Source organism: Myotis davidii, unplaced genomic scaffold, assembly GCF_000327345.1.
Source record: "Myotis davidii unplaced genomic scaffold, ASM32734v1 scaffold299, whole genome shotgun sequence".
Lineage (NCBI taxonomy): Eukaryota > Metazoa > Chordata > Mammalia > Chiroptera > Vespertilionidae > Myotis > Myotis davidii.
In genome coordinates this window covers 1,195,833-1,208,036 of record NW_006293088.1, presented here as the reverse complement: position 1 = coordinate 1,208,036, position 12,204 = coordinate 1,195,833, and positions in this window count along the sequence as shown.

Genomic DNA, 12,204 nt, shown 5'->3' with positions numbered 1-12,204 from the left:
GACCTTTATGGAGTGCTGGCTACGCACCAGGCACTGGACTACCCGAACTGACCGCTTCATCCTCACAACAACCCTAGGACAGGAGCATCGTCTCTGTTTACAAGGGAGAGAATGGAAATGCATATTCCATTTGCCGCAGACACAGGAAAAATGGTATATTCGTCCACCCGGAGCCTGAGAGCCGATTTATTCAATAAGCCTCCAGTTTATCGAGCCCTTGCTCTGTGTCGGCTGCTTCCGATCCTAGCAGCCCTATTACGCACGTGGGCAGAATTCTCCTCCTCATTTCAAAGATGAGGGAACTGGGTCTAGAGAAACTCATAACTGTTGCAAGTTCATGTAGTTAATAAAGGGCAAGGCTAGGATTCAAATCCAGGTCTTTCTGATGCCAGTGACGGTGCCTTTAACTACTAAGCTAGACAATGTCCCTGAATACTGTTGCCCACGTCCAAGTCATAACTCCTACTTGTTGGGTAGTTCTTCTGCGCCCCTCGCTCCTTCTCATGTCTTCAGTGCCCAAGAGGCCTTCAACCAGAGCCATGGTCGGCAAACCATGGTTCACAAGCCACATTCAGCTCTTTGGTCCCTTGAGTGTGGCCATGAAGTTTCAATCGCACTATACGTGCGCGCCCGCACGTGGTATTTTGTGGAAGAGCCACACTCAAGGGGCCGCAGTTTGCCGACCACTGAACCAGAGGATGGCGACAATAATAGTAACATCAGCAGTGGCATTCACTGGGTATTTACCTTACTCAACATGAGCTGGGCCATAAGTGCTATATATATATCATCGCACTGAGTCTCCATACTATCATTCCCATTTTACGGATGGGGAAACTGAGGCACGGAGAAGCAGAAGCTTGCCTATGGCCTCTCAGTTTTGGGGTGAAGGAGCCCAGTCTGCCAAGCCCGCGTGCAAGCACCAGGTAACAGGTGTGTTGTGAGGGCCCTGGCCCCAGGCCTTGCTGCTGTTTCTGGCCAGCATTTGAGTAACTTCTCTGAAATTGGAGACTTTCCTAGCCGGCTCCAGGATGACCTGGTTGTGGCTGGTGGGCCCAGCCTGGAATTCGAGGGACAAAGGAAAGTTGAAAATGCCACCTTGTAAAGGTCCCCTGCCCTGGCCCCAAACCTGCAATCCAGCCAAGTTGGGAAGGCAACTTGGCCCTCCCTGTCACAGCCATCAACACAGACCAGGAAGTGTTCACGGGAGCCCGTGTGAGGCGGCACAGGGCACGGGGAGCTGCCCTGGGGGGCGGGGGTGGGGGTAAATCCACAATGGCCTGAGTTCCACTCCCAGCTGTGTGACCTCAAGAAAGCAGCTCTCCCTCTCTGAGCCTTTATTTCCATCCACAATGAGGGGATAGTGATACATGTATCATGAGGTTCTTCTAAGGATCTTACTAGATAGTGGGTGTGGCTGTGTCATACTAACGGTACATCATCAAGAGCCACAAAAACATCAGGTGCAGCAAAAGAAACCACCAACAAAATGAAAAGAGAGCCCACTGTATGGGAGAACATATTTGGCAATGATACTTCTGATAAAGGGTTAATATACAAAATATAAAAGGGACTCATACAAATTAACAAAAGACAAATAATCCAATTAAAAAATGGGCAGAGGACCTAAATAGACACTTCTCCAAAGAGGATCAAAAAATTAAATATGGAACTGCCATGCTTCCACGTACCACAGTGTGACTCCACTTCTAGGAATATATCTGACGAAATCAGAGACAGAGATTGGAAAGGATATTTGCACTGCTATGTTCATTACAGTGTTATTTACAGTACCTAAGATTTGGAAACAGCCCAAATGCCCATCAGTAGAGGAGTGGATAAAGGAGCTGTGGTACATCTACACCATGGAATGCTATGCAGCAGTAAAAAAGAAGAACCTCTTACCCTTTGAGACAGCATGGAGGGGCCTGGAGAGAATCATGCTAAGTGAAATAAGTCAGTCAGAGAAAGTCAGATATCACATGATCACATTCCTATGTGGAATCTAAGTAAACAACTGAAAACAAACAAACAAAAAACCACCAGGCATTATCTTTGTTCTGTTAATCCTCACCCGAGGATTATTTTTCCATTGGTTTTCAGACAGAGTGGAAGAGGGGCAGAGACAGAAAGAAACTTCAATGTGAGAGAGATGCCTCGATTGGTTGCCTCCCACACGTGCCCCGACCCGGGGCAGGGGAATGAGCCTGCAGCCGAGGTACATGCCCTTGACCAGAATGGAACCTGAGACCCTTCAGTCCTTGGGCCGACACTCTAACCACTGGGTGAACCGGCCAGGGCTATCAGACATTATTTTGAGCACACAGAGCACAGTTCCTCACGCTGGGCCACATGGCACCACTTGAATTCGTGTGCACATAGTAGGACAAGTCGGTGCAGCTGGCACCCAAGGAAAAGATAGGTACACAGAGGAGGCTGCGGTGGCACATGCTCTGCAGAAGGCTCCCTTTCTTGATACTCCTGGGATTGGAATCAGAACGGGTTGAGGTGGCATTTTAGACAAGCTTCCCAGTAACTCACCTGAAAGCCATAAAGCCGGTCCTTCTCAAGTTGGGGCAATTTGGAGCTGTACTGAGTACTGTTTAGAAAGCCCCTACTGTGTGCCAGGGACTTTACATACATGATCTGGAAGCATATGTTCTAGACAGGAATGGTGCCGCTCAGAATAGTTGAGTGACCTACCTGGCCACGGCCACAGGGGAGGTTTCCAATCCACCTCTCGATCATGCTTGTCCTTTTGGCAGTGCAGAGTGAAGGGAAGGCTGCAGGAGTGTCAGGTGACAGCTACTTTTGAGCAATCCCGGATCCCATCCTGGAAGGGGTGGTGGGTATCTCCTACCCAGGTCCCTGGAGAACAAGCAACAATCAGCCCCGCCTCCAAGCGGCGCTGGCCCAGGAGGTGAGGGAAGAGCCCTCTGCCTGAACACCCCTCATTTGATCATCTCTGCTGCACACCAACCTCCAGGGCTCCAGGGGTTCATCTAACCATTAGGCCTCTGCAGTTGGGAAATGGAGATTTACAGACTTCCAAACCTCCATTTAAATGCAAATGCAGCGTTGTCACCCAGAACCATAGATACGGATCCCAACAGCATTAAAGTCACCATGGTCCCATATCTCCCACTCAGCTGGGCCATCTCTGGGCCCCCATTTAATCCTTAGGGTGCTACAGGCAGGCACCTGCTGGAGCCAGGCCTGGGGAGGACAGGGGCCAGGGGCCCAGGTAATGGACTCTGAGTCAGTGCCCTGCCTCCCTTCAGCTGCAGTTGCCCCCATGACCTGGGTTGGTGTGCAGGTGTTAACCTCCAGCCCTGTCTGTGGCTGCAAGACCTTGTCAAGGTCACGCACAGCTGGGAAATCCTGGAGCCAGGACTGAGCCTTCCTACAGCTCTGGAACCTTAGGAAAGCCACACTCTGTGTCAAGTGGCACCACCTGAGTCCTCAGGAAAAAGGGAGATAATGGGTTGGATTGGATAGGGGCCCAGGAAATCGTTCTTGAGTTGAAAGCAAGTAAAAACCTATTACATAAATTAAGCTAATAGCAACCGGGCCACTTTATTGAGCATCTACTATGTGCCAGGCAGAGAACATGCCACTTCATCCTCACCAGATCCTGGGAGGTAAGTTTTGGGACCCTCATTGCTGAAAGGGAAAACTGAGACTCGGGGAGGTAAGGGGCCTGTAGAGGTCACTCAAGGAGAAGGAACCAGCGTCTGGATTTGAACCCAAGTTTGTCTGACTCCCACATGTCAGCTCTTGACCACGACTCCGGACTCTGCCATCCAGCTAGCCCCTGTGTGACCTCTGGTAAGTGATGTTATCTCTCTGGCTGCTGCTTCTGGGTCTAACATGGACACAGTAACCACATCCACCTCATAGGGTCTTAGATCTGGGACTAAGGAGTGAATATAAAGCCCCAAAACTGGGAACAGTGTCCGGTGCATAGAAAGCACTTAACAAATGCCGTATTCGCAACAATTACTATTCATTACACTCAGAAAGTGGGGGTGCCTCAAGAGAGGTACCGACTACACACTTTGTGGGGGGGAGGGGGACTCAAGGAATCTCAGATTTTTGCCGGGTGTGAAATCAAGGTCAGCTCCTGGCAGTAGGCAGCCCTTGCACTGGGCCTCCAGGGGTGGGCAGGAGAGGGAACAACTGGAGAGTCTAAGGCAGAGTCAGGAAGTGGGCAGTTGTCCTGCCAGGCTGACCCTGGATGGCACCCACAGGAGAAGGTGCAGGAGGGTGCAAAGGTCATCTGTGGCCGGCTGGAGGGCCTTGAATTCCAAGCCGGGAAGCAGGGACTGTATTTTGCCCGCGATGGAAAGTGATGGATTTGGCAGCATTTGGCAACAGACAGTGTGGCGGGTGGGGAAGGGGAAGCTGGGATCTATGGTCAGAAAAGTGACCATGTATGAGCCAGATGCTGCGCCTAGTAGGTCCCTCACTCCCTCCAAGCAAGCATGTTGGTCTTTATTACTATTACTCTGTTTCAGATGAGTGAGCTGTGGCTCAGAGGCCTTAGGGGCCATTCCCAAGGTCACAGACAAGGAAGGTAGAGCTGACCCCACCCCACCCCCACCCCCAGCTCTGCTGCTCTCTGATGCTGACACCAGCCTGGGTGCCTGGTGGACGGGGGACGCTCAGATGACCAACTCATCCTGGTTAGCTCAGCCTCTGCAGCTTTAGAATTAAGTCTTGTGTCCCTGGAAACTCTCTCTGGAGCAAGCCAGGACCATTGGTCACCGGGGCAATGACAGATAAATGGACAAAGGGACAGGGGGTGGGGTGCTGGGAAAGGGATGGATGAAGTTTTTGACATGCGGAGTTGGGCCCTCGGGGAGCAGGCCTGGCCACTGCTTCAGCACCAGGTCAGGGCAGAGACCCAGATTTGGGGCCCACCCACGGAGAACTGGGGGACCCCTGGGACCTAGAGAGAGGGGTCCATCCCGAGGGGGTCTTCCTTCCCAGGCTAGAGAGGGCACAGAGAGCCCTGACCTGGTTCCAGCAGCCGGCGCTAAGTGCGGGTCCGGGAAGACCCTTCCCCTCGATGTCCCCTCTTAGCTACTGACCCTCACAAGGCTTTGGCTCAAGGCTTCCGTGTTTCTGGAATCGGTCCCGTTTCTCCTTCTGTTTCTGTTTCTGCAATCTCTCCACTTCCAGCTCACTGCATCTCTGGCCTCTGTGTGCTTTTGACCTTTGGCCTCAGAGACTGACCACGAAGGGTGACAGGACTCAGGGCCAGCTGTGCACAGGGGGCAGTACATCCCGAAGTTAATGGAGGAGATAACAAATTCCTCTTCAGCCCCCAAGTACAAAGACACTCCTGGGGCAGCGATGGGGCAGCCCATTCACTCACCCGGCCTGCGGTCTGGGAGACCCCAACCTGGGTCTAGCTCTGAACGCCACCAACGGGCTCTGTGACCTTGAATGAGCTGCTTTTCCTCTGTGGGCCTCAGTTTACTCATCTGTCAAATGGAGCCCAAAGCTTCACATGGGACCTTAGCTGTGGAGACCAAAAGTCAATGTCAAGAAAGACAGGAAGAAGGAAGGGGGAAAGGGAGGGAGGGGAACAGTGAGAAGCATATAGGTGAGGTGTTCCAAGGAGAGGTACAGAGAAGTCAGACTGATGGAGGAGGCAGGGGAGGGCATGTTGAATCGGGGAGGAGCTGGGGACAGAGGTGGGCTCATCAATCAGTCCTTATACCCCCCTGCCTGCCCCTCCCGCCTCTCCACCCCGCCCAGCCTGGAGGATAATTACAAGGACACCAATTAAGAGGACCAGCCCCCCGGCTTTCTTGTTTGAAGCCCTCCTGGTGAATTATGCAGGAGGCTGCCGGAGAGGCAGGGGCTGGGATCACTTCATTATTGATGAGAGATGATGGGGCCGCTGCTGACAGCCCGCCTAAGAGAGATGATTAGCTCGTAAAAAATTAATCACTGTTCTTGGGGAGGACACAGATTAAAGCCCCAAGGAGCGGTGTTATCGATGCTCCCTAATTTCAGGGGACTTTGAAAAGGTTTTAGCGTAACTCGGAGGAGACAATTAAACTCAATTAGAATCACAAGTGCCCACATGTCAGTGCCTCCTGTGACGTGGGCATGGAGGTGGCCCCGGAGGGAAGGGGCTGCAGGTGGCTGGCCGTGGGGCGGGGGGGGGGGCTCTGGGAGCCTGGCCTAACTCTGCGGCTCCTTCTCTCCCCAGGTGATCTCATGCTCACCGGTGGCTCCCATCACCCCCTGGACGTCGATGACTCACACATTTATGGCTCCGGTCTGGCCCTCTCCCCAGAGTGTCCCCTCCACACATTCAGGGGCTTTCTCAGGACCTTCTGTGGGGTGTTGCAAAGGCACCTCCAACTCAAAGTGACCTCCTATGCGCCCCCACCCTCCCCACCTGGATACCTGGGCCTGCCCCAAGATTCTGTCTTAGTGAATTGAAGAGCATCGCCGTCAGCCAAATCCATCCCCAAGACCTGCTGAGTTAAGTCCTGGGCACCCACTTTCCTCATCTCCCTGAGCCCCCACCTGGCCCTGACCCTCTTCCTCTCTCACCGGGATGACGTGAGCCGCCTCCTCACAGGTATCAGACACTTCCGGCCCCGGCCTCACTCACAGCCCCCCCTCAGACTTCACCTGAGGTCGGAGTGGACAGTTCCCGGGGGCTTGATTCCCCGAATTCTGACACGGTCTGGCCTCAAGCCTGTGCCCTCATAGTCTCCTCGGCTGGCCCTGAGGCTCCTCTGATGTTGGGGGACCTGCGCTCACGCTCGGCACTGGAGTTTGGGAAGGTCGACCCCCTGATGGACGAGGTCCCAGCCTCCTGTTGGGGGCGGGTAGCCATTCTGGGAGGCCTGTGCTCGATTCCCAGGGGGTTCCAGCAGGATGGGGGCCCGTTGCCTTGAGCAGATTCCAGTGATCTGAGCCCACGCTCCCAGTTTATCACACATGCTCGCCATAAACCTGTCACCCAGCCCCAGGTCCTCGTCTCTGCTCTGCGTTTGAGTGACCCCAGGCTAAGACATCCGCTTCCCTCCAGACCCCTCAGCCCTGCTCTCCCCACCACATGAATGGTCTTCACTAACACACCTGAGCACGACCTCCTCCCACCAAAACCCGCAAGATTTCCCCGTGCTCTCAGGATAAAGCAAAGCCCACACATGGCCTCCAGAATGGGATCCCCCAACACCTCCAACCCTGACTCCTGTCACCTCCAACCCTATTCCCTGTCACTTCCAACCCTGTCCCCTGACATCCTCCAGCCCTGACCCCTGTCACCCTCCAACCCTGACCCCTGTCACTTCCAACCCTGTTCCCTGTCACCCTCCAACCGTGTCCCCTGTCACCTCCAACCCTGTCCCCTGTCATCTCCAACCCTGTCCCCTGTCACTTCCAACCCTGTTCCCTGTCACCCTCCAACCGTGTCCCCTGTCACCTCCAACCCTGTCCCCTGTCACCCTCCAACCCTGTTCCCTGTCACCTCCAACCCTATTCCCTGTCATCTCCAACCCTCTTCCATCACCTCCAACCCTATTCCCTGTCACCCTCCAACCCTGACCCCTGTCACCTCCAACCCTATTCCCTGTCATCCTCCAGCCCTGACCCCTGTCACCTCCAACCCTGTCCCCTGTCACCTCCAACCCTGTCCCCTGTCACCCTCCAGCCCTGACCCGTCTCCTCCAACCCTGTCCCCTGTCACCCTCCCACCCTGTTCCGTCACCTCCACCCCTACTCCCTGTCATCCCCAACCCTGTCCCCTGTCACCCTCCCACCCTGTTCCGTCACCTCCACCCCTACTCCCTGTCATCCCCAACCCTGTCCCCTGTCACCCTCCCACCCTGTTCCGTCACCTCCACCCCTACTCCCTGTCATCCCCAACCCTGTCCCCTGTCACCCTCCCACCCTGTTCCGTCACCTCCACCCCTACTCCCTGTCATCCCCAACCCTGTCCCCTGTCACCCTCCCACCCTGTTCCGTCACCTCCACCCCTACTCCCTGTCATCCCCAACCCTGTCCCCTGTCACCCTCCCACCCTGTTCCGTCACCTCCACCCCTACTCCCTGTCATCCCCAACCCTGTCCCCTGTCACCCTCCCACCCTGTTCCGTCACCTCCACCCCTACTCCCTGTCATCCCCAACCCTGTCCCCTGTCACCCTCCCACCCTGTTCCGTCACCTCCACCCCTACTCCCTGTCATCCCCAACCCTGTCCCCTGTCACCCTCCAACCCTGTTCCGTCACCTCCAACCCTACTCCCTGTCATCTCCAACCCTGTCCCCTGTCATCCTCCAACCCTGCCCCTTGTCACCTCCAACCCTGTTCCCTGTCCCCTCCAACCCTGTCCCCTGTCACCCTCCAGCCCTGACCCGTCACCTCCAACCCTGTCCCGACACCCTCCAACCCTGTCCCCTGTCATGCACCTGCCCTCTGGACCCTCGTGTCCACCTTGACGATCCCACCCTGGAGCTGAGGCCCGCACTGGCCTCCATGTCCCAGCCTCCTTTGCCCTTCACTCATGTCATCCTTCCTGCCCTGCCCAGTGGCCGTGTCTGCCAGAGGTTGTCCCGACCCTCTTGATGAGGTTACCCTTTCTCATGAATTCGCATAGCGCCAGACCCCTCTCCTCTCACTGCTAATCAGAGTGCAATTTCCCAAATTTCACATGTCTTTGATTAAAGTCTGCCTGGGGAGCGTCATGAAGACAGACTGTGTCTGGTAACCCCAGGGTCAGCACAGGGACATTTTAGGAGGCCGGAAGGAGGGAGGGAGAAGGGAGGAAGGGAAAAGGGAGGGAGGGTGCGCACTTGAGCTGATTACAATGTTCCTTACTCCAAACTCTGCTCCCTGTACAAGCTGAGAGAAATCAAATCTTTTTAGGCCTCCACTAAACCCCAACTTCTCCCCAACATTAGTCCCTACCCCTACCCCACAAACCCCTGAACCCCCACCCATCTGAGCCGCTAGCGCTCCTCTATTTGGTCCTCTTTGGTGAGTGCCCATGAGGACGCAAGCTCTGTGAACCAGGGCGGCTCATGCACCCAGCAATGGGGTGAGCGTTCATTGAATAAATGAAGGCCCTTGACCTGGGCCCCTGGCTCTGCCTAGCTTGCCCCTGAACAGCTGCCCGCATTGTGCCAGGTGCTCGGTGGGGCTGTGCTGGACATTCCCAAAGACCCTTCCTTTCTATTTTACAGATGATGGACGCTGGGACTCAGAGATGTAAAGCCATCTGTCCAAGGTCACACAGCCTAGCCTGAGAGTAGCAGAATGTGACTGTCAAACCCAGGCTTTTCACACGGGGCCCATTGCCCAGTGTCCCTGCTTCCCGTCACCTCCAGTGTCCAAATTCTCCCCACTCCTGGAGCTCCATTGCAAATGCCACCTCTTTCTGGAAGCCTTCCATGATCACCATGCCCCTGGCTATAACAAGCGTTTCCTATTCTGAAAGGCCACCAGAGCCTTTGTTTATTGGTTTTGGTTTGGGCTGTATTTTTAAGAGCTTTATTGAGGTACTAGAGGCCCGATGCTCGTGCAAGAGTAGGCCTTCATGGCCCCGGCTGCCTCGGCCCTCTCAACTCCGGCTGCCTCTTGGCCCCAGTTGCCTCTCAGCCCTGCCCCCCGCCCACTGGTCATTCCGGAAGGTTGTTCTGCCGTCTGGACTAATTAGTATATTAGCTCTGTATTATATAGGATAATTTATATTCCATACAATTATCCTTCTCTAAGTGAATGATTCAACAATCAAGCCTGTGTTTTTACACCCTGACCTGACATGTATTGATTGCTAGCTCTGGTCATCATTATTCACACACAACTCTCAGCTCCCTGCTGAGGGCAGGACCAGGGCATCCTCATCTCTGGAGACCCCCTAGCAGGGCCTGCACCCCATGGTGCTGGTCTACTCCCAGAGTTTGCTTCTTTACTTCCCCTCCCCCTTCCTGCACTCCCACCCCATCCTCAGGGCAAGAGGAAACCGATTCCATGGGTACCAGGTGAGAACCAGCCATCTGCATTTTTAGCAAGTACCCCAGGCAGGCAGTGATCTCTCCCTTTCACAGCTGGCGAAACTGAGGCTGGGAAGGCATAAGAAGCTGTCCAGGGATGGGCAGGCCAGGTGCTCAGCACCCAGCACCCAGCCTGCCCATCTCTGTGCAGACGAGGGCGTCTACCAATAGCAACATTGACGATCATTGCCATGGCTGTTCACTGAGCATTTAGTTGCTGCCAGGCCCCACCCTACATGCTTTCCACGTATTAACTAATTCATTTAATCCGCACAACAACTCTGGGAGGCAAGTACTAGCGGCTGCTGTAAAACTTGACCCCAGATTCTTGGACATTCAGCCCACCAAGAGGCATGGTCTATGTCCCGCACCCCCTTGGGTCTGGGTGGGCTTGTAACCACAGCTGGGCCCTGAGCAACACGAGTTTGAACAGCGAGGGTCTACTTCGATGCGGATTCTTTCAATTGACCTGTGCAGTTCAAACCCACGTTGTCCAAGGGCCATCTCTGCTGCTGGGATGCGAGCAGGTGGTGGCCCCACTGTCACGCGTGGCTCTGTGAAGGCGTGGTAGTTTGGTGCCCCTAACCCTGGCACTGTCCACGGGTGGACTGTATTTCAGCTAATAGGATGCAGTGGGAAGTGATGCCACGTGACCTTCAAGGTTGGATCGGCGAAGAAGCAGTAGTTTCTGCCTTGCTGGTGGGAACACTTACTCTTGGAACCCTAACGCTCTGTGAGTGAATCTAACTATACTGAGGCCGCCATGCTGCAAGGAAGCTCAAGCTACATGGAGGAGCCCCATGGGGGTGCTGCAGGCGGCAGTCCCAGAAGAGTCCAGGCCACCCCTCTCCCCACCGCCCCTGCCCCATCACCTCTTCCCAGCTGAGAGCTCAGAGACAAGCTGTCCCCTTCCTGCCCCACTAAAATTCCTGCCCTAAGGAATCCAGAGCATCATAAAAGAGGGGGTGCTCCGTGCCTCAGGAATCAGGATTTTAAAAAGATTCCCAGGTGATTCTAATGTGCAGCCAAGGTTGAGAACCACTGCCTTAGAGTTTGGGGATGCTTCCTTCGTGCACAGCAGTAGATAATCAGAATTTATTACCCCTCCATTTCTCAGTTGAGAAAACTGAGGTACAATAGGTAAGTGATAGAAATAAGATGAAGCCAAAGGCAGTCTGGTCCCAGCGTCCTTGTGCCAAAAACCCTCAATAAATGAAGGCGGTTATACTTCCAATGGCTCTTGTTCGTGTTCCTTCCCTGGCCCAACCTCAGAGCCACCTTCACTCCAAAACCTCACATTAGCAGCCGGAGATCATTAAAGGAATTGCATTCTTTACCGAAGTCTCTCGTAGTAATTCAAGGTGACCCAAAAGTTCGTCCCCAACCTTATCAACAACCCTAGTCCTCTCCCATCAACCCCCTCGGACCACTTCTCAGATGGATGCCCCCAGAGAAGTTCTCTCCTCCCCAGTGTTGGCTTTCTCAGTAGCGGCCCCACTGCAGCCCTCCGCCCCTTACCTCCCAGCAGGACGAATGCTGCTTATTTTGTCTTCCATCTTCAGAGGTGTTGTGTTTCCATTTTTATCGCTGTCTGAGAGCCTGGGGCAGCGGCCAGGGGTATGGAGCGGGGGCAGGAGGAGGAGAGGGCCCACGCAAAGGAAGCACACGCCTCTCAGGGCAGAGTCTCATGGCCTCTGTGTCCAGGCAGCTGGCTTGCTTTCCCAGTAAACTGAGCTGAAAGAGGCCTTGAGGGGCCTGCAGTCCAATCCTCTTGTACCGCAGGTGGAGACGAACGGAGGAGACCCCCCCAAATCCCTGTGAAGAAGAGCAGCCTGCTAGTGCCTTTGCTTTAGGCACGAAAAGCTCAGCTCAGGGCCCCACAGCCTCCCATGTCCTCACCCTCACCCCATGTGCTGTAGGCCGCTGCCCTGTCCCACAGCACACCCCTGAGCTGGGAGCCCCCCGTGCTGTTTCACAACCTTATCAACAACCCTAGTCCTCTCCCATCTACCCCCTCGGACCACTTCTCAGATGGATGCCCCCAGAGAAGTTCTCTCCTCCCCAGTGTTGGCTTTCTCAGTAGCGGCCCCACTGCAGCCCTCCGCCCCTTACCTCCCAGCAGGACAGAGCTTCCTCACATCAGGAGAGGGGTGCAGGGGGCTCCAGACCAACAGTTGTGG